This window comes from Euprymna scolopes, chromosome 24 (assembly GCF_053919585.1).
Source record: "Euprymna scolopes isolate OS-2025 chromosome 24, ASM5391958v1, whole genome shotgun sequence".
Classification (NCBI taxonomy): domain Eukaryota; kingdom Metazoa; phylum Mollusca; class Cephalopoda; order Sepiida; family Sepiolidae; genus Euprymna; species Euprymna scolopes.
Genome location: NC_136505.1, coordinates 43,580,816 through 43,601,032, shown reverse-complemented (window position 1 = coordinate 43,601,032; position 20,217 = coordinate 43,580,816). Strand labels below are relative to the sequence as shown.

The 20,217-nt window shown below is 33.5% G+C and overlaps 1 protein-coding gene across 3 annotated transcripts in view; it reads left to right on the top strand.

The window, feature by feature from the left end:
• LOC145246677 (uncharacterized) overlaps positions 1-20,217 on the top strand; it is a 205,707-nt gene that overhangs the window by 63,149 nt on the left and 122,341 nt on the right. The gene's annotated exons all lie outside the window — the stretch shown is intronic.

The window sequence follows — 20,217 nt, the reverse complement described above, 5'->3', positions numbered from 1 at the left end:
TATTGTGCAAATTATTAGTGCGTGTAGGTAAAAGAATATGTCTGTTTATAAGAGAAAGGTCTGGTGTATATGATTTTTGTTTGTCCCGGAAAATATTTGTGTGGCGTTTCGCTTAGCATTTAATATGAAATATGTGGGGTATTGCAAGATTTTTAAAGTGTTTGTGAGGTATTTGAATTCTTTTCCGGACTACAAATTCTGAATGCATGTAGGAGGAAACCAATTATTATACTTGTTTTTATTTTGTTATCATGGTGTGAGTTAAAATTTATGTAATCATTTTTGTGTATAGTTTTTCGGTGAACTTTGAATGGTAGTTTATTATTGGATTTTATAATTAGTATGTCGAGAAAAGGTGACGAGTGATTGTTTTCTGTTTCATATGTGAACTAAATGGCGGGTTCGACTGAGTCTAATTTGTTTTTAATGCTATCTATGTGCTTTCAGGAATAAAAATTAAAATGCCGTCAATGCATCTAAAATATTCTGTGTTACGACATAATCTAAATTTGAAATGGACCAAATTCTAGGAATTCTAAGAAAAGGCAGGCTAATATTCCACTTAGAGGGTTACCCATAGGAAAACCGATATTTTGCTTGTAGAAACTGTTATTGAATTGAAAATAAGTCATGTTAGATATAAGTTTAATAATTTTTATAAGCGTCGGGAAGAAATAGTAAGTTAATGTTTGAATTTTTTAGGTGTTTATGGAGTAAATTAAAACATTTTTTCATGGGGGAAATTAGTATATAATGATGTTATATCTAAGCTGTGTATAGTTTTGTTACGTATATTAATATTTTTTTTTATCTTGTTGTGGAAAATTTCCGGAGTTCTTTATCTAGAAGGTGCTGATAGTGCACAGTAGTGGAGTCAAGATGTTGGATATGGCCGGTGCACTTTTGTGTGTTGCACTATCGATGCCAGATATGAGGCACATAGGGATACCCGGTTTGTGAGTTTTGGGAAGGCCATATAATGACGGAATATTGGGGTGGTATTCAATGTATGTAGTCCAAGTTTTATTGGTTTTATAAGTTTTTTTTTAAAGATTTGTTGAAAATCTCAATACTTCTATTTACTGCATTTAAGTATATGTGTCTCTGTCTGCTAACAGTGTGGAAAATTGGCTCCAAACAATTAACAACAAAATAAAAACTAAATAAATAAACCGAATCATACCCCCCGCCTCCAAACATAAGCGAACACCCAACAGGTCAAGACATACTTACTAAGAAATCATCTCACCAACGAGATGCAAAAAACTTTAACATTAACGAATTTTAAAGTACCCCCTCCTTCCACCCCCACATATTCCCTTTCCCCTCCATGTAACCCTATGCCCTCAGCCACACTAGAAATGAACTTCCCAAACCCGCCCCCACAAGTTCCTTAAACCCCAAAACTAAAACATTATAGACATACCAAGCGACCCCTCCCACCTTCAGCCCTTGTTCCCTTCCTCTTTTTCTTCTGCCCTCCCCCCCTGACCTCATTCAGTCTTTCACTCTTTCGTCCCAAAATAGCGAACATTTCTGTAAAATCTGAGGAAGCTACAGACGGCAAAAAAAAAAACAAAAACGGCGGAGTAGCTGAAACAATAATGTAACTTAAAAGAAAGATACGGTAATAAAAAATAAAACGCATATTTGCTCTACAACAGTATTGAGCACTTTTCAGTTTTTGTTAATTACCATTTCCACTATATATATATATATATATATATATATATATATATATATATATATATATATATATATATATATATGTATGTATGTATATATATATATATATATATATATAATATTTTGACTGCAGAAATTCGCTTCTGAACCAAATTATCGTAGGTTTGCTACAACAGATACAACATACAAATTCATTACATTTAGCCTATTAGCCACCATGTTATGCAACTTTCGACTACCATTACACACAGATTCAGTTGGGATAATAAAATGCTACATTGCATCCTACGAGCAACACCATCACTTCTGCACCATCTTTAGAGGAAGGAGTTCCAATTTTTCTTTCTTATTATTTAGTCATAGCACCGGTACCAGTTGACATCGCGTCCTATTCTACTTTTTTCCTACGATAAGTCACTTACACCGTCCGTAACTGGTCATTTCGCGCATAGATATATTTCATGCATTCACACATAGACATAACGTTACGGGCGGTGTCTAACATATTAAACATGTCTAACGTATTCAAAAATAATAATGTCTCCTTATCTAAGCCCGCGCATTCTGATTGGCTGGGATCTTAAAATTCTACCTGTAATGTTGCTTCTTTCAACCTTCATACATGTAAACAGACATTTCTGTATTTCTATTTATCCTTGTTCAAACCATTGCGTACGTTTATTTGCATATTTATTGCCTTAACAACGACTAACACGGCGAATTCTTACTAACAACGACTACTACGGCGAAGTTTCTCGAGATTTCTGGCCATTAATGACATTACGTGTACATTGCTGCTGTTCCTATTATACTTTCTTGCCTCCGCATAATGACGGAATTAAACACAAGGTCGTTTTCTTTTTTTAATTTGGTGAACAAATCAAATTCAACACACGTTTACATTTGCGATTTTCCGGTACTGTTGTCCCTTTTCCACCTTCACAAAATCCTTAAAGATTACTACTATAATATGTTTTTGGGGCCGCTGAATTCGTAAATAACGTTTAAAAGACCATGAAACAAATAGCTTCTAAGATATGAAGAAATTTGTTTCATAATGTGGGGCTCACTTTTCTATATTAATTTAACATACAATGATCATCCACTTTATAATATCATCTACTGTATAATATCATCTAATTTATAAAATTAACCATGCCTGTATGTCTGTCTGCTGGTGCTACCAGATCAGGCTGTCTGAAGGTATTGGCTTCCTGAGACGACCTAACGTTCACAGGGAACATGAGTTGGAACAGATACATTGAGAGCATTGCCAGGGCCGCTGCGAGGAATGTGGGATCTCTCTACCGTACTAGAAAGCTACTTACGCCTGAAAGTATCTTATACCTCTATAGAGCCACCATTTGCCCATGTGTGGAGTACTGTTGTCACATCTGGGCTGGTGCATATGCTACTAGTTTCTCACTCCTGGGCAGGGTTCAAAAGAGAGTCCTGAACTGTCATTTAAGCTTCAACCTCTGTCTCATCGAGGAAATGTTGCATCCCTCTTCCTGTTCTACAAGTATTTTAATGGTGAATGTTCCGATGAACTACAAGCACTTGTACCCCATCGACGTAAATGCACCCGACAAACCCGATAAGCAGCAATATCCGACCCGTACACAATAGAGATCCCTAGATGTAAGAAAGCCTACTTCAATAGCTTATTCCCCAGAACTGCTACAGTTTGGAACTCGCTTCCGGTATTCTACTTTTCCAATTGTACTGACATGCAGAAGTTCAAATCTAACGTGAACAGACATCTTTCTGCTCTACTCCCTACATAGTATCCCTGCAACTTATGTCCCCGATAGTAGCTCCCTACATCAAAGTGGCACTCTGCTTTGTTTGGAGTGATAATGGAATAAAAGAAATGCACCTAACATTCATGCATTTTGTTTTTCTACTTCCTTTAGCAAAACTCAATCATGTTCTGCAAAACCAAAAACAAAAACAACAACCCACCTTTTCCCCCTTTTTCCTTCTTCCCATTTCTTCTTTCTCTTTCTATCTCCCCCACTTCTTGACTGGTTTCGTAACTTAAAATGTACCAAATATTAATACTGTCACCCTTTTTCCATCTCCCATTGCAAAACTTATTCATCTTCTGTAGGGCAGGGAACAAAAACGATAGAATCCACTATAAAACAACCAAACCAAACACTACAGACTAGCGATTGAAGATACAAAGAGTTTGAAGAATAAAAACCTTCAACAAAATAACTGGATGCAACATGAATACTATTTCTCAAATAATTGGATTCAGCATTAAATAATCCGAAAAGGGTCCATATGGCGTAAAACAACCAAACCAAATTAAACCTGTCTGTCTGTATGTCTGTCTGCATGTCTGTCTCCATATTTTCAAACTCTATCTCCACCGAAACTAAAAGTTGCAGAGCGGCGCTAGTGGCTTCAAATGATTGGATTTTTTATTAACCGTTTTTTATGGGTCTTAAGCCTGTTAAAATAGTGTTAAGGGGTCAGAAAGGGTTCAAACAGGGTCCAAAACTGAAAATAAATCGTTTTACATTTTGTACATTTATATTAGTTTAGTTTTAATCAATTCATATACGTGTCACCTTGGTAAAGTGGTAACGTCACCAGCTTTGAATGCTACAGTTTTGCTTTCGGTCTCGATTCTAGCTGATGGCATCCAAATACTTTTTTTTTACTTTTGAAATCACGACTTTATAATAATATATACGAAATCATGACAAATTAAAATATCATATTTAAGCGTATTTAACGACCAAGCAAATAAATATATAAACATTTAAGGCAAGCCCAAGAAATATGCTTTATGGTCAAGATCTGTGCTACTCCCTTTCACCTCACTTCTCCACAAATTCAGACTATCCAGTTATTACTAATATCGCCCCTACTATCCAGTTATTACTAATATAATAATATTATAATATAATAATATCGCCCCTACTAGTCCAGTTATTACTAACATCGCCCTACTAATCGAACTACACATACAAATACGTGTTATCTTTCATGGTCACTATATAATATCAGTGGCTTTATATTAGTTTAATTCTCCAAATTTTTATCTGTCGCCAATAAAAAAAATATAGTATGTTTTTATAATCGTTAACAAAACAAAAATAGGTGAAAAATAAATATACATCAAATAACTGTTACCAAAGCCCAAATCAGTTTCTCTTTTAAGTGCCTGCATATTATCTCCGTTTGGACTTATTTTAAAGCGTTCATTTACTTCAAAACAAATGCAGTGTCAAGTACATTCAGCATGAATGAAAAACAACGGCAGTTTAGTTACAGCCATTTAGAGCTCCAACAATCGATCAAAAATTGATAATTAAACAAAATATTATTAGAACATTATATTTTTGCACGATTGGTAACATTTATTGAATGTTTTGTTTTTTCAGTATTCTATTTACTTTTCTTCTAACTCAATAGAACTGACATTACTTAAACGCTTTAAAATTAGTTTAAACGCAATTTTTATTCTAGGCAGGTTAAATAGTAACTTATCTTTTGTTTAATAAATTTATCATTTGTGTATTTATTTTTTTGTCCTAATTTGCTTTGCTGGTTATTGTAAAAAGGTGCCTCTAAATTATTATTGTTTGCATGGATAAAACTGTCATTTACTGAGATTGTCGGACTGACTTCCTCATCTTGGTTGTTATAGTCACAACGTTTCGGCCGTTTTGCCCTCCAGCCTTCATCAGGTGTTTTGTATCGAACTGGTTATTATTACGAGGTACCGTGTTCGGACTCCAGCTCGGCTCTGGGACATAGTTGCCGAAACACTTATCACAATATACTGTGGATTTATTTTTTTGTCCTAATTTGCTTTGCTGGTTATTGTAAAAAGGTGCCTCTAAATTATTATTGTTTGCATGGATAAAACTGTCATTTACTGAGATTGTCGGACTGACTTCCTCATCTTGGTTGTTATAGTCACAACGTTTCGGCCGTTTTGCCCTCCAGCCTTCATCAGGTGTTTTGTATCGAACTGGTTATTATTACGAGGTACCGTGTTCGGACTCCAGCTCGGCTCTGGGACATAGTTGCCGAAACACTTATCACAATATACTGTGGATCTATATTAAAAAAAACTTGTTAAACTTTGCGACATATTTACATTCTATGGAGGTCAGGTGCGAACGAACACCCCATAATTTTATTATACCATATTTCTTCAAACAGAAACATAATTATCAAAGTATACTTACACAGATAGATATGAAAAGTCTTTATTAAAGTTTGTGCCTATTTCGATTCTATGGAGGCCAGGCGCGAACGCAAACACCACAATTTTATCATACCATCCCTATTTAAGTTAAAACATACTTATCAAAGTATAATTATTTACATCTATATCAAAAACACTTGTAAACGTTTTTTTAATTTTTTTATTCCATTCTTTGTGCACCAGGCGTGAACGCAGACCCCACAATTTTAATGAACCACCGTTCTGCCAGATCAAACATACCCATTCCTGTGTCTCGATACATCTATCATAATATGTAATCAGTTTTTTAAAATAGTCAACTATATAGGAGCCTATTCGTGACCACACACACACACACACACACACACACACACACACACACACACACACACACACACACACACACACATTCAGCTTTATATATATATATATATATATATATATATATATATATATATATATATATATATAAAGATAGATAGGAAAATACCCCACATACCTATCTATCTTTGAGACACAAATTTGTGTAAAAATATTATTTCAGAAGCCATGTACCATATCGGAGCGACTTTTATCCTCTGCAGATTGAAAGGACTTATTCCGAAGGAGAAACTTTCATGGCGATATCAAATTCATAAGCCGTCGCTTATATACTAGGTCAGAGGAGATGACGACGCATGTTTTTTTTTCAGTTCTTGTAGGAAACTTTCAAGACAAGAGGGAGTGTTCCGAGCGGTGCTTCACCTAATATGACAACGATACTCCATCGTAGGACGTATTTCTGTAGTGGTAGAATTATCCAACCGACTTTTCAATCTAGTGGGATATGAGCTATTTTATACTATGCAAATCTTTTAGAACGGAAGCCTCTCTCTACCATGGTAGGTGCTCGAATGAGCTTAAATCCTTGATAGTCCATGTAAAAGATTCACAGCACGATTTTGATCCGGCCATGAATGATAGAACGGAAGCATACTACCCCTGTGGAGTGAATAAAGGGTTCCGTTCGAAATTCCGTGCAGATTCACGGCTTCGACAGTAAGATTTCTGAGTTTGACAAGACACACCTGTAGAAGGTCGAGGTTCATGTTAGCACTCAAGGTGGAAACAACAGTCTTAATAACAATAGTTCGAATTAAGTTTTTAAATGTTTTATTTGAGGATTGATTGTTAGTAATATTTGGATTTTTTGGACTACTGTTCTCATTTTGAATGTGATTTTCACAACGTTTCGATTGCTGTAATCTTCGAGCTTCTTTATGTGTATCTTGGACCCCTGGCGTAGTTGATAAAGTACTTAGTAAAATTCAGCTGTATATTACACTTTTCTGGAGATTGAAGGTTCAATTCTCAGTGTGAGCGATATTAAGAATACATGTACGAATTCTACCCGGCTGACGGAACAGGAGAATGCTATTCTCGTAAATTAAATGAAACGTTCCGTTCAGAAAATAATGTTCAGATTTTATGTTCGACACAAATATTCAAGACTTCGACAAGAAACATTTGAATAAAGTTTGAGGTTATGTCGTACGAAACGTTGTGTGAAAAACACTCAAGATGCGAACAGTGGTTTGAATGATCCAAATTGTGTAAGATAATCTTGTATCGCCAGCTTTTACACAACTTAGCCCACGCTCGTTTCTTTCAAGCCATTCCTGTAAAATGCCAAGTTCATTATGTGTTACTGTTCCCATAGTCTATTAATATCTCATCTCGGTTTTCCGATTGTTTTATTTCAACATAAATGACTGGAAAGATTCTTGCAAGCCCATTAAGCAAAACGACGATTGCTTTTGTTACATTTTCAATGGTAATTACGTAATCATGGGAAAATATAAAAAACGAATTATTTCTTTTTAAAAACTAGTAGGAACCACCGACTTTACCAGAGAATAAACGGAAACCTCTTTGTACTCAGACCATCTAAATATTGTATAGGGCACTCTATTCTCATTCGAAGCTCTTTCCACAAACTCATTCCTGAAATATCTCTCCAACTTTCTGTATCTTTCATCGGACTACCATTGGAGTATTCTATTTTATGCTCCGTATCTAATACGAGATATCCAGTCACTGAAGAGCGTCCAGACTAGCTACACGAATAATGCAGTGTCGATGGGACCTGTAAATGAAAGCCAACTAAAAAAAACTTAACCTTTTCTTCCTTGAATTTCAACAATTAGAAGTGATTTTATTTTGGCCTGAATGATATACCCCGGGGGCTATTATTCACTCCTGCACAAGAATGAGACCCATGCATACACTGCAAAAAAAAAAAACAAACAAAAAAAACAAACAAAAAAACAACAAAACAAAAAAACAAAAAAAACAAAACAAAAACGAAAAAAACCCAAACAAACTACGAAGTGCCTTATATAAGTTGTCAGACTTTTTGTACAGGCATTTAAAACTGCTGTAGACACTTGAAAATTCGGTATGTTATTGCTATAGATCTTATGAGATGAGAGACCAATTTTTATTATTACAGGTTCAAATCAACAGCAACAGCAAGAATTGGAATACACCATACTAAGGCCTGATAGTAATGAAAGCTGGTGAATCTCAAAAACGCAATCTGGGCGTTAGGATACTTTAGAACTATGATATGCAATAAAACTCTGCTTAAACTTGGGGGAAATGCCACAGAAACGTATGGATAGTTTGAGACTATTTTTGGGACTATCTTGTATGGATGGAGTATCAATTTTTGAGTGGCATAAGAGATTCAAGGAAGGCAGGGATACTGTTAGGAATGATGAGAGGTGTGAGAGTTGTGAGAGGAGTAATGAATTCAGAACACCAGAGTTGAATAGCCAAATAAAAAAATTCATGGAGAAGAACCGTTGTGTGTCTATAGAGACAATAAGTGCACAGTTTGATGTCGGTATGGGTGTTGTAGAGACAATTATTCGCGAGGAACTAAAGATGCGGAAGATTTGCGTGAAGTTTGTTCCAAGGATGCTGCCCACCACTCCATCCTCGTCACAGACTATTTGACTAAGGTGGGAATTAAGACCGTTCCTCACCTTCCAAAGGTCAAACCTTGCTCTCTATGATTTACAAGCTGTCGTTATGAGATAATTGAGGAGATGAAAGAGGTGTAGTGAAGGCCATTGGCACCCTAACACAAAATAACTCTCGTGGGCCCCCATAAGTTGTTCAAATGATACAAGGGCATTTCAACCGGAGGAGATTACTTCAAATGGAACTAGAGTTTCATGTGTGTACGATCAACAAAAGTGCTTATACGAAAAAGTCTTAGTACTTATTGAAAGCACCACGTATTTCACTGCTAATTTTAATCAAAATCGAAAGAGGGCCGCTTTTTCAATCAGGCTCCCTGGACCTTGAAATAGACTTCGAACAGATGTAACAAATGAACTAACAACGCATCAATGCAAGGTGAATTTGCATAAAACAGTAAATGTATGTGAATGTGTGCGTCTGCCTGTCTGTGTGTAAATATTTAACCGATAAATTCTTAAAGTACTGTTCACATAACACTGAAATTAACAGGAAATAGTAATTATACACCAAGGATGGTTTATAACGACTAGAATCTTAGTTTGGATGGATAAATAGCGTACTCAGACATATATCGACAAGCTGAAATGCACGCTGTTCATTTAATCTTTCCAACATGTTTTAACTTCCTTCTGCACATGCCTAAATTTACTTCATGTGCGCTTCTACACTATCAAAACGAAATTTTGTAGTCGATAAATGGCTTTTTCAGATAAAAACCCCCCAATGGTTTCTACTAATTCTTTTTGTCAATTCTAATAACTTACAATCTAAGCTTCCAAATTATGCAGTCGAAATTACCTGAATATTAGTGAATTATTTAAAAAAAAAAAAAATTTGTAATCCTGTTAGCAGGTGAAAAATTGCGGCCATCTAGTTTTTTTAAAAATAAATCGAAACGAAAATTTACCTCCCCTTTGAACTCTCCTGTGCCTTACATAAGCACATACGACCATTTTCTTCAACTTCTGTTTTCTATTTTCTTTCGGGTTTGTATTACTGTACACATAGATTCGAAAAAGTTGTCAAAAACCAAATATATAACAAATAAATGTTATCAAAGGCAAGATAAGTTACTTTTCTACCTAACTGGATATATTTTTTGTGTTTTTATTCAGTGTAACATGTTTATTCAGCTCGAAAAACATGCAGTGTTTACCGATGTATTGGAAAATTCAAAATGGCGGCCGACTCTTTCTCGGAGAGGGTAAGTTTGGGAAAAGGTATTATAAATAATAAACTAGACAAAATACTGTTAGAAATTCGCTCAATATATGTTACCGTGACATAAGTTGACATATATTCGGTTGTTTTTTAATAGTATTTTGTCTAGTTTATTATTTATAACATCTTTTCCCAAACTTACCGTGTTAAAGAGACAGTCGGGCGCCATTTTGAATTTTCCAATACATCGGTAAACACTGCATGTTTTTCGAGCTGAATAAACATGTTACATTGAATAAAAACACGAAAAATATATCCAGTTTGGTAGAAAAGTAACTTATCTTGCCTTTGATAACATTTATTTGTTATATATTTGTTTTTTGACAACTTTTTCGAATCTATGTGTACAGTAGTACAACCCCTTTCTTTCTTTTCGATGTTCGTAATTTTTGGATATAATCACCTTAAAAATACGAGAAATACGTAGGTACCATTTTTTTCTTATGAAATTCAGTATTACGATTTCCGAAATTTCGTTCTGATAGTGTAGAAGCGCCAATTTATTTCTTCAATTCGTTTCTCACTTATATCTCAATAGCTACCTCTGTAGGAGACGCGGCTGGAGTGCTAAATACTTGGGTTTTGATTTTAACTGACAGCAACCAAGTCATTTTTGAAAACTTTTGAAATAACCAGGGATAATATAATATTTAACAGAAAATTGGCACTGTAATAATAAATACGAAATCTGCATACATTAAAATATATTTAAGCGTATTTTACGACCCGGCAAGGATGCTCATCCCCCGCTAGTATATAAATAAAATGAAAATAACATTTTATGTCCTGTTTACGGATGTCCGCTACGAGAACAATGGACATAATATTACTGTACGCCAAATTAATACGACCATTAAATATTTCAGGAAAATTTTACTCAAGATAAAATGTTTATTCTTGGTATCAGCTTTAGTTTTCAATTGCTTCCTTTGGAGAAAAACACCCAAACAGGAACATAGAAGGATATAAATGGACAGAGGAAATCTGCTAAATGATCTAGACAAAACAACGAACTGATTCTTTTTGCAACTCTAAACTAACACTAACCTAATCCTAACCTAGTAGTTTTTTTGTGTTTTAAAAGCTGTGCCTGTAGCCCTCAAATCTATATAATTATAAAACTCAAATGACCTTGTAACGAGTGATGTAACCCACTTTCCGGTTTACGACATCCGGTTGCGCATGCGCGCATAAACATTAACCCTAACAACGTAAACAAATAAACACAAATCGCTTCTTTTGCAGATTTTGACCTGCGCACTGGAATATTAACGTTATTATTTCGAAATTATTATTTAACATGGGAAGAGTGGGGGTGTTTTGCAACTATTCTTTATTACAACTATACTGTCGCTATTTTCTTACAACTAAACAACTTTAACCCGTTGACAAACATAAGAACAATTGTAGTAAAGCCAAGACTACTACTACTACTACTACTACTACTACTACTACTACTACTCTCTATCCGTCCCTTTTCCTTTCTTCCTTCTTTCTTTTTTTATTTTTGTTTTCATTTCTAGATACAAAATAGTTGTGTGAGAACGGTGAATTGGCACATTTACTAATCTGTTTCAATATTAGTTTTATTTTATTTTATTTATTTAGGTTTTATTTTTTTGCTTCAGGTTTTATTAATTATTTTTTTTAGATTTTAAGTTTCTAAAACTTGGTTGAATATGGTTTTTCATTCTTATATTTCTGATCGCTAGGTTCATATGCGTTTTTGCTGCTAAATGACTTTCGTAGGAAAATCATGTTTAATTTTCGATTTTTGAGCGATTATTCGGAAAAATAGGTAACTTTACACGAATAGGGAGGATTTTTTTTTCATGTTTGAGTGATCCGTCCGTGGTTTTTCACTTTAATATACTTTCATAGAAATGTTTCTGTCATGTAAAAAAAACAAACTATTTTCTTTACGTCACAAGTGTCACGCTTATACATGAATTCCCTAGCTAATATAGCATACTGATCCAACGGGTCACGGGTAGTCTAGTAGAAACTAAAAACAAACTTTGTCAAAATAATTGTTATTGATTATGTAAAAAGAACGCACGAAAATGCATAAATTTTTCTGTAAAAAAATATCATCGATTTTCTTGATTGAAAAATAAATTGTCATACTATGAGTCTTTCTTTTATTATATTTTAGTTTTGACGCCGGTTCTTTTCAATTCGTCTTTCCACGTCTCTTTAGATATTTCCGTGTCGGCAAAAGTCGTTTATTATTGTGATTCTAAAGTTCTACCAGCTCTGTATAATTAAAATTATATAATGCAATCATGAAAGGAAGACGAAAATTCATGATTAAAACGTTTAAAATAAAGTCAACGTTTAAGATAAAATTAACGGGTGAAGAAAATAAAAAGAAAAAGGAAACAATGAAAATCGGGGAGTCAGCTGACCGGTTTCGCCCTCGCTTTATCAAAGCTGTATCGCGGGATTTGAGAGATAAAAAAACACAAATGGGAATCGAAAATATGTACAAATAAAAATAACGTTGCGTTACGTTATGTATGGGGGTGGGATTGGGGGGAAATTGATTGAAATGCAGCAACAGTTTATAAATTTTTATGTCCCCTCAAAGAATCAGGAATTAAAAGTATATAAATCTACATTAAATAACGATATCTGTAAAACTTAGAAAAAAATTACACTGACAACAGTATCTTATGAAAATCTATTGAATATATTTATTTATTTACCTAATTCGTCAGAACCGGTTGTTACATGGTACAACTGTGATGATCACAGAACACTTTATTGTAGCTAAAACTAGCAAGACCCTTGTCCCGGCTTTTCTCATGAAAACATAAAATATTCATTTTATTAAAGGAAAATCAATACTAGACTATTAAAAAGAAAAGAATAACAAGAAAAATGTTTACACGATGTAAATTTTTTCATTGCTCAAGAAAAAAGAAGATGTTAAGAGAAACAACTGAGCTATTTTAAATTTGGAGGGGGAAAAAAAGAAAGTAAGATGCCCCCCCACCACTACTACAATGATGGTACAATAGTATATATAAACCTCTTGTCACGATTCTCATTGAGAAAGGAAAGCAAAAGTTAAATAACACTGATTTATTTAGCTTAAGAAAAAAAAAAAAGATTCATATTTTGGTATATTGTATTATTAACTTCACCTTAATAAAAAAATGCGAAAAAATAATAAAAAAAGTACGAACTAATAATGATCTACGTAAGATGACTTGCAAAGTGTCGTAACGCAAATAGACAACAGATTCGGCGATGAGGAATATGTAATGTTTAGCAAGGATATAAACGTAATTGTTCTCGTTCAATCGTTAAAAAAAAGCTGAAATAGTATTGAATTGTCAAAAATATGTAAATCCGACTTTCACCCGAAATGTTATGTCAGCGCGCGCGTGTGTGTGGGGGGTATCTCTATTTTTTCAAACGGCATCTCCTCCAAGATACAATGTTGCATAACTGCGCGAGACGGGTGAAATGATTGCATTTTTTATGGACCATTTTTTATAGGTTTTTAGCCGGTAAAAATAGCCGAAAAGGTTCAAAATTGAAAACAAATGAAACTTGGCAGGCGTAAGTCGACGTAATGTTCTCTTATACGCATGCGCTAATATGTATACACATTTACTCTTTTTTAGCTGTCACTTATTCAACAGATGATAACTCCAGGGATAATGACTTAGGCTGGATCGCTGAATGTATTGGTTTCGGTTCTAGCTGATGGCCCCTAAATGATACTTTTATTTTTTTTATTATTAAAACACTACTGCATAATGGGTAGAATATAATAACCAATAAAAAATTGACACTATAATAATATATATGAAATCTGCATAAATTAAAATGTCATATTTAAGCGTATTTTACGACAAGGCAACGTTAGACACTCTGCTTGTTTTATCTATAATATACATCTCACCTGTCTGTTTAAATTTATGTATGTATGTATGTATGTATGTATGTATGTATGTATGTATGTATGCCTAAAACTTTCGACATAGGCGGCGGATTTTCACGAGATCGGTATCGTTTTGAAGCTCAACCCTTCGAGCGACAAATATCGAAAAATTGGCTAAAAAATTAATTTCTTCGCACTAATTTCTAGGCACTAGGAATTTCTTCGCATTAAGTTCTAGGCACTTTTCTACAAGGAGGGGTCGCTTTTTTCGCCGATATTTTCGAAAGTCATCCCCTCTTTTCGATTGACTAGCCTTCCGGTTTGGCAATGGACGCAACGGCAAAGACGTTACGTTTTTTTCATCTTCTTTTTCTCCTTTGCAGTACGGGTTCGAGCCTGCCTGCCTACGACCACTTTTTTTTGTTCAACATACATCTCCAAACATCCGGGCAACGCCGGGCATCTAGGCTAGTACAAACTATAACCCGTTTTACATGAACATTTTGTTACATGAATCCTATGAAACCATAAAACAAACAAAAAAAATTCGTTATTGATTTAGTCACTCCACCAATTCATCATGTTAAATACACTTTCCGTCATGGTAAAAAAGCCAATTCATTCCAAGTGAATAATAAAAGACTGCGCCACTTCCTTTATTTCGTGCCATTCAACTATTTGCTTTGGCTACCTTGTTTTACGATGGAAAACGATATTACCCATAAAATTTAAATTATTATACTTACTTGAAGTAAATTTCAATCTTATTATTTGGATTATTCAGACTGCTGTTCTTATCTTGAATGATATTCTCACAACAGTTCGGCTGATGTAAACTCCGACTTTCTTAAGGTGTACCTTGTCTAACTCAAGGAATATTTCTGTCGAACTGGAGAATCTTCATAGAATTTTGAATGGAACCCTCTATTTAATCGACAAGGTTAGCATGCTCTTGCTCCGTCAAATATGATCGGGCAGAAATCCTAAGTAATCCAGAATTGTATCCTGAGTATAGCCAGCACTGGGGATTGAACCTTCAACCCGCAGAAGTGTCATTTTACCTAAGTACTTTATTCGTTACACCACGTGATCTTGTAGACAGGGACAAGCGGCCCGTGCAGATTTCCGAGTGCGTCAGAAAGGTTTCCGTGTTCAACAAAATATATTTAACAAAGTTTGGAGGTCATCTCGACCGAAACGTTGGGAAAATAACACTCAAGATAACAAACAGTATTCCGAAGAACTAATATAGACAACGTTCTGAAACTAGTAGACCAATATTTTCCAAAATAACTTAGCTTTAGTCACATTAGTATTAAGTTAGAAAGTTAGCAAAACTCCATTCACTATTAAATAAAAAATATTGAAACCCCGGAAATCATACTCATAAATCATATGCGTATAGGAGTTAATTTTATTATTGTATTTTTATTAGCGATAACCGCAGTGTGAGAACGCCGCTATACCATTCAGTCGTAATTTCCCTACCTGGTACACAGATGCGTGCATTAAGTCTCATATATATATATATATATATATATATATATATATATATATATATATATATATATATATATATATATATATATATATATATATATATATAGCCTCCTCCTGTTTGCGTTGAACACTGTCGTAAATAATCTTACTCGCTACTTAATCTGACTGAAAAATGCGAAACTCGCGGTTTGTTTACAAACAAGCATTTGAGCATTGTACAAGTAGCGGACGGATGTTTATTTACATAGATATCCAGACAGATAAGTTGCGGGCATCGCTTGCGTGGTCGAGGGGTAGAACTGCCGACTGTCAATACGACGATTCTAGGTTCGATCCTAGGCTTGGGGGAGGTGCTAATCTAGCGGCACAGATGAGTTGTGATACAACAAAACAGGACTGTATGTAGATGACTACAAATACATACATACATATATATATATATATATGCATATATATACATAATTTAAAGGAGATTAGAACAATAGTCTAAAGAGCTGAGTGTATTTTAATGTAACAATGAAGTTACTAATTTAATTAAAATACAGGAAAGAAAAAGTGCTCGTTGTAATTTAGATATATAATAAGCTCGATTGGTAAATATCCTAGAGCTAATTCAATATTAAGTAATGTGATTGATAATTTAAAATTTAAAAATTAAATCATAATTAAATTAAAAATCCGTTTCATAAGAAGGAACAACAACAAAATCAATTATCTGTACGATCGTTTCGGAAAACAGTGTTTTTATTGTGGTAGACATCAAGTTACGGACAATAATTATTACATATAGTTTTTTAATAAACAAGGTCTCCTCGTCAGCAAATTTTGAAGGGTTTTTGGTGTCTGTACGAGAAGTCTTTACAAACCAAGTCCGCAGAGTAGAAATTTGATATATAGTATATTTGGACCGATAGCACACATTCGATTTGCTTTGAAGCCGAGAAAATATAATCTAAGGGGTCAAAATTGAAAGAAAAATATTGACTTTAGCCTGGCGTGAGTTTACTATACTTAATTTTTCTGCGCATGCTCTGATTAAAAGTTATAGGTCAAACGGTTATTCTTTCCGGTTTTTGGGTACGTATGAATTTATGTCATACGCTAACGAATAAGATTGGAGAGCTGTATGTTTACGATTCTCTTCTAGCTGATGGCACACAAGTATATTTTCTACTTTTAAAATCATTACTATATATTATGCACAATGCAAAAGTTGATAGAGAATTAGCTCTATAATAAATAATAATGAAACCTGCATAAATTAAGATATATTTAAGCGTATTTTACGACAGGACAACGCCGGACGACCTGTTAGTATATATATATATATATATATATATATATATATATATATATATATATATATATATATATGATGATGATTGCTGCATCTTTCCAGATGATCGCCGTCACACTGAGTTCTTCCAATCTTGCCGCCCATGCCATCTCAGATGACTCTGCACCCCTGCCGCAGATTTGCACATCTTGAAGCAGATGTGACACACAAATTGAGCAATTTCCATCGAGTTGACTTCCTCTGGATGTTGAAGGGTATTCTTATGAACAATCATATGTCTTCTCAGACCAGCAGTAGACTTGCAAACTTTACTGCATGTCAAACAGATCATTTGGTCTGTACTAATAGGTGCAAAGTTGACCTGAACTATATATATAGATAGATACAGACACACACACAATTATATATATATATATATATATATATATATATATATATATATATATATATATAGATATATAGATAGATAGATAGATAGAAACACACACACAATTATATATATATATATATATATATATATATATATATATATATGTATATATATATATTTAAGGGTTATGTGGGTTTTTTGAAGCATGAAAACAATGTTACTTTTTGTATTTAATATTCTTATTGTTGCTATTCTTTTTTTTTTATATTTCAAGCGGACCTCCGCTTCTGCCCACAAAAAAATATCAAAATAAAAAAGAAGGCTGTTTTCCAGTTTTTTCAACGGCTTTCTTTTTCATGCTTCCTAAAACCTTCATAAACTTTGAATCACTATCCTAGAAGCATACGTGGGCTTTTAACATCCGCATTTATCAAAATATCATATTTAAACGTATTTTACGACCGAGCAAAGCCGAGCGGACTGCTAGTATATATATATATATATATATATATATATATATATATATATATATATATATATATATATATATATATATATATATATATATATAAGCAAACAGTTAATAAAATATGTTAAAAAACACTTTGAAATGAGTTAAAAACATATTTAATGTGCAAAGGAAACACTAGATAAATTGATAGTTCTTAATCCGCGGAATTTCGAAGAAATACTTTCCTTCTCATCAGAGGGTAGGAATTAGCAAAATACGGGATCGGATTTTGCATGCAGAAGTATTTGATAAAACAACAAGTAAGTCAAAGATCTTACTTGAAAACAAAAAAGTGAAGCAGAGGGAATATGGTAAAGAAAAAAGTGATTACACATGAATGGATATTCTGGTGGAAGATAAAAAATCCAGTGACGGTAAAATCCAAATGTAAAACTTCAAGAAAGTTAAAAGAATTTCCATTTGTACAAGTAAAGTCCAAGGAAATCCCGTAACTGGAAGAAGATGGTCCATAATAATCCAAAGGCAGAAATCCATGGAATAATTCACAAAAAATGTGTACAAGGAAAAAAGAAAAGATTCCAATAATATTAATAAAAGCAAAATAAGATATGCTTTTCACTCTATTTCCGAGACATAAATATAAATAAGAAAGATCAGGGAAGAGAAAGAGGAGAGAGAAAAAAAAGGAGAGAAAAAATGATGATAAAGTTAAATATAAAATAAGCAGTAAAGAGGAACAGAAAAAACTGACAGGGAATTGATTAAAACGAATGTTTAAAAGAATATGCAAATTAAGAAATGGAAATCCACGAACCATATATAACAAAGTTGTATTTTCTTTACAAAAAAAAAATAGAAAAAAAGGTTTTAATATGAATATCAATGCGCGCGCGCGCACACACACACAATATATATATATATATATATATATATATATATATATATATTAAATTTGTCTTTACATAAGCAATAGTTTGTTGCTACACAGTCATGGGCATGTTTCCGTCTACTAGTATTTACTAACTAGAGACCTCTTTAGGCAACAACCTTTATTTTCGAAAACAGAATTCTAAAAAAAAGTTCCGTTTTCGAAAATAAAGGTTGTTGCCTAAAGAGGTCTCTAGCTAGTAAATACTAGTAGACCTAAACATGCTCATGACTGTGTAGCAACAAACTACTGCTTATGTAAAGACAAATTTAAAATGTAACTTGCTCTACCTCTGTATTGAGCACTCATGTATAAACTTCGTTATATTTCACTAGTTACCCTACCTTTGAAAAATAGCAACCTCAAATATATATATATATATATATATATATATATATATATATATATATATATATATATATATATATATATATATATATATATATATATATTGTCACCACCCAACATCTCAAATTCAGGAGGATGTTGTTTCACACCGCCTATTCAACCAGAGATGCAAATCGGCCTCATTTCTACGTCCTATTTCGATTTATAAAAAGACGAGGTTTTGTTTTGTATCCACAATGAGCAATCCGAAGACGCTCGGCTGTCAGAGTAATGGTGCGTTTGACCCAGATTAAGAATCGTTTGTTTATTTATTTGTTTATTTTTTATTATGTTTTTTGTTTTTTTGTTTTTTTACTATTCGCTAATAAGCGACTTGGTTTTCCACTGATCTGTTGTATTTACATTAAGCCATCCCATTTTAGAGCATACACACACACACACACACACGCACACACACACGCACACACACACACACACACACACACACACACACACACACGACTCGAAATAGATTATGTAAGGAGCACTAAAAAGCTGTTTAGGACACGAAATGATATAAAAACGTACAAATAATAACGGCATTGCTTAAATAAATTATAGTCACATTTTCCAGAGTTGCAAAGTATTTTTATATTCTGACTAAGGAAAACATGTCCCGTCTGAATGAAGGAAATAAATAAATTTTTTAACATCGCACATTTCACAACCTTACTTGTGATTTTAATATACTTTCTTCGAAAATCATAAATTCTGATTAAGTAACTTAAATAGGGAGGAAACGCCGATAAACTCACACATGATTTAGGTTTTCAATCATCGATAACGCTTAAGTTCTATTTGTTTACACAAAAAGCATTGTTGTGTGCGCTAGCGACACTTTGTTATTTCGCTCTACAATGTGCTAAACAAAAGCGTCTTCTCTCTCTCTCTCTCTCTCTCTCTCTCTCTCTCTCTCTCTCTCTATATATATATATATATATATATATATATATATATATATATATATATATATGAGAGACACATGTCTACTTCTATTTATGAGACTCATGTCTCAATCTATATATGAGATTCATCTCTCTCTCTCTCTCTCTCTCTCTCTCTCTCTCTCTCTCTGTATATATATATATATATATATATATGAGACTCATATCTTTCTCTCTCTCTTTTCTCTCTCTCTCTATATATATATATATGAGACACGCCTCTCTCTCTCTTTATATATGTCTCATATATATATATATATATATATATATATAT